Genomic DNA, 3703 nt, shown 5'->3' with positions numbered 1-3703 from the left:
TGCGTGCCAAATCTTAAAAAATTTTATTTTTAAAAAAAAAAAAAAAAAAAAAGCTAAATGCTTTTTAGGGCATTAATTCTGTTAGGCTTCTCTGAAAATCCCAGCGTCTACTTTTAAAACAACATAGAAACACGGAAATATTGAAAACTGACTCCCCAGTCATCTCTTGCATAGGACTTTTAACTATAGTTCACTGATTTATTCAAGTTCTGCAGTTGTGTTAAAAAAAGGTGACAAACCATGGAAAAGGGTGAAAGGCACATGTACAGTCAGTCCAGCATGGAGATGGATAATGCGCGTGGATGAGTTTTACAAGCAGAATACCTAGGGTTGATACATACAAATAAAATATTGCAGTGCTCACTGGCTCTGTATGGATATATTTATGATACAAGAGAAAATATTACTATTTTACTGTTATGCCTTGTGCTGTTCCCTCATCCCTAGATTTCCCAAAGCATAATTGTGTCGATACAAAGCTGAGGATAAGATTTCAGCGAGACTTAGCACAGCTGCTCCAGCTTCCCTGACGTGGATACGCAAGGTGAACGTGAAAGAGTGGAGAAACTTCGGGCTCCCCTGTGCAACCCATTTTTAGGCTACGCGTACAATTTACTGTGCTGATGTCCCCTCCATTTGCAAGGAATAAAATCTTCCCCCCCCAGGTGATAAAATACGATCAGAGTGGAAGGTAGAGGGATTTCCGTGGTTAGCTGTAACAGAACCAAAGCTTCACGGTAGTGTTTTCATGCTCCGGGGCATGCGGTAGCATCCCTCTAATAGAGCTTTGCACTTGCTCTGGGCATGGGGCTGGAAAAGCACCCCCCCCAACCAGCCCAGGAGGTATTAGCTCACCCGTGTGTGACCTCTCTGTAAAAAAGAATTTTACAGCCATCTTTGTTCTTAAATGGAGCTGCTCATCTTTGTCATCCTCGTCCTTTTAAGGAAAGACTTGTGGGTTTAGTTAATGACACAGATCTCTTTTAAGAAGCAAAAAGGCAGGCTGTTTGATGATGCATCGATGAACGCCATGACACGGGAGGCTGTGAGGAGACCTCCTGCCCACGCTGTGTTTGGTTGTCCAGAGCCTGTGGCCGACAAGTGCTCCCACCTGGCATCCTGGAGTCGAGCGGAGGAGAAGGCAGCATCTCCGATGGGTTGGAGGACACCTCTTGCCGAAAAAGGAACTTGCCAACCATGCAGAGCCTCTCCCACCGCTTCATCCAGCTTCTGCAGCCACGTTCATGCGACCTGTCATGTTAATGGGATGAGGACTGAGCCCTTGAGCACGCCGGGAAATTATTCATGACTTTGACATCGTATTGAGCAGATCTGAGAGAAATGGGTGGAGATGGAAATCTCCACTGTGAAGAAGACAAGCCCTGAGGCGATCAACCCCATCTAAGGCCCTTTAATGTCCCCGCTGGTCTGACAGTGGGAGTCCCCTGGGATGGAGAGGCTGCGAGGGTGTCTGTCCTCGGGCTCTGGTCCCTGCAAGCAGCTGTGCTGAGGAGGTCACCAGACACAGTCCTGTGGTGGAGAAGGAGTTGTGGGGAAGCTCTGAGGACTAGGGAGGGATGCTGGGGTGCTGGAGCGTCCCACCCGCCACCAGCAGCTATTTCTGAGTGCAGACAGCAAAGAAGGTGCAGCAAACTGGAGGCACATCTGTGCCACCTGTGGAAATGGTGGCTGTTGACAATCCCCGGTGGCTAGAGAGTCACTGTGTCACCAGCTGGACATGGGTGGCCTCTTGTTTTAAACCCGGACACTCAGGGAAGACTTGGGGACTGCCATCACCCCATCCCCAGCACAGGGGAGCCGGGCTCGACGCTGCCTTCTCTCAAATGCTGAGAACAATTTTTCTTGACTTGAGATGTCCTATCGATTTTTAATTTTTCTAATTAAAATTAGAGTTTTCTAATTATTATATGGTTTAATCTTTGGGGACTCGCTTGTTTTTCAAAAAATTCACCTGAAATTTAATTTCCACTTTATGCAGGGCACCGGAACTGGTATTTATCCTCCACAGGAGCGATTGCAAAGCTGTGTGATTCAAGTCTAGAACCTCACTGGAGTATTTTTTAATCTTTTTTTTTGTTCTGACTGGTATGACAAGACATCTAGTGGGTTTTTTTCTCCCCAGTGGGGCTGGATGAAAGAGGAAAAAGTATCAGTAAGATGTAAATGTAAAATTATCTATTGATTAGAAACATGCCTAAAGGAAGAGTGAAGATTCCCACAGCGGTAATCCTTGGGATGAGCCATGCATTTATGTTATCCATGATGAAAAAGAAACGCTGACTCCCATGGAAAGGATCGTTTTCCTTCCAGATCAAGCTTTTACAGCAGGGTTTTTTGGAAAGCGCATTTTTGAGTGCAAATTTCAGAGCATCAGGTGACAGGACTTTTGCCTCACCTCCCCTGGCAGCTCCCCCCAGCCTTGCAGTGCAGGCGAGAGCCAAAATTCGGTGAAAGGACTTTGTTGTGGCTGATGTGGCTGCCGGCGAGGTCTCCTGCGTGTGCATGTCCGCTAGCCTGCCTTTGCATAGAGCCACGCGGGGAGCTGCCCTGGGAGGTGGGTCGCACAGGGGTACGCGGGTTTAGAGGTGTCCTGGCGTGATCTGGTTTTCTTCTTGAGAGGTGGCACTTCTCCAGGAGGGCTGCCTCTCCCAGTCTTGTCCTGATGGCTGGGGGAGCCTCGCCACTCGCTTCAGGGAGTTCATCCATCGCACCGCTGTGGAGATAGGCTGCCCTGCCCCGTGCCGAAAGAAGGCAACTGAGATGCAAATCTCTCGTGCCTTGCTCAGAGAAGATCCCCTACACCATGGGGACTTTGAAATGTGGAAAGTATCTTTCCACCATAGGGGTCTGCTGCCTCCATAAGCTCCAGACAGTGCTGCCAGCGCTGCCCCAGCCTGCCCGCAGTGTCCCGATGCCCCCAAGCCTGCCCGTCCATGCCTGCTCCTCGCTGCAATACCAGCGCGGGGCTGGGAAGCTGCTGCCGGGGCCAGAGCCAGCTCACCCACCTGAGTCCCAGCAGCCATGGCTGCGGCACTGCCACACTGCCCAGGCAAAGCTGGCATTTACCGAACAGAGATTTTCCCAGGTCTCTCCACCCGGGAATTCTTCCCTTTTTTTAAATGCTTTCATTGCAAGAAATACAAAAATTTCCTCCCACAAATCTGCCTGTCACCTGCATCAGCATTTCTCCACGTGATTGCTCCAATGGCTTCCCCCATCCCGGCTACTTTCTGATCCCAGGGATGCCGTGGGAGCCAGGCCAGCTGCAGCTGACACAAAAAGCACAGCTCCACTTCACTTCCCAAATCCTCAGGGGCTCATTGCTTAAAATCCATACCTGGTTGTTCACAAACAAGCCCAAGGAGGGACCAGCCGCATTCTAGCAGCTGTAAGGTGAATTTCTGGGACCTGGGCAAACGAAGAGGGGCTGCTGCTCAGGGATGGTTTCACCAGAAGTGGCCACAGCCCCTTTTCCGTGCAGGCGTATGTCAGAACATCAAACCCTGCAGCTCTTCCAATGTGCAGCAGCCTCTCACCAGTATGTGCTGCCAAAAGCTTCGGCCACATCCCTGCACCATCCTTCAGGACCGCACAACCAAAGGCCTCACAGACAGAAACAAACCCCACATCTGAACAGAGAAGCCCAGAAAAAACACATTTTTAAAGGCCCCAGCATATTTGT

The sequence above is a fragment of the Fulmarus glacialis genome, unplaced genomic scaffold (assembly GCF_000690835.1).
Source record: "Fulmarus glacialis isolate BGI_N327 unplaced genomic scaffold, ASM69083v1 scaffold12003, whole genome shotgun sequence".
In the NCBI taxonomy this organism is placed as follows: Eukaryota; Metazoa; Chordata; class Aves; order Procellariiformes; family Procellariidae; genus Fulmarus; species Fulmarus glacialis.
The sequence above is the reverse complement of the archived record's forward strand: the minus strand, read 5'-3'. Positions refer to the sequence as shown.